The following is a 242-nucleotide window of genomic DNA, read 5'->3' as shown; positions in this document are numbered from 1 at the left end:
TGACCACTGACCAGGGAGGGCACGGCCACTAGATGCAGGCAGGCTGCCGTTAACCCCTCACACTCCAGCAGTACAGTCAAAACTATACATGACTTACTGCTTTTAACTGCTCAGTTGTTGCATCACCAACACCAATCCAAGTCTGGGATGGGAATGACTGGGTCTGAGAGAAGTGAGATAAGTTACTACTTGAATGTAAAGGCTTCAGCTGAGCACAACAGACCAACAGAAGCCAGACATTT

This window comes from Salvelinus alpinus, chromosome 28 (genome assembly GCF_045679555.1).
Source record: "Salvelinus alpinus chromosome 28, SLU_Salpinus.1, whole genome shotgun sequence".
Classification (NCBI taxonomy): domain Eukaryota; kingdom Metazoa; phylum Chordata; class Actinopteri; order Salmoniformes; family Salmonidae; genus Salvelinus; species Salvelinus alpinus.
The sequence above is the reverse complement of the archived record's forward strand: the minus strand, read 5'-3'. Positions refer to the sequence as shown.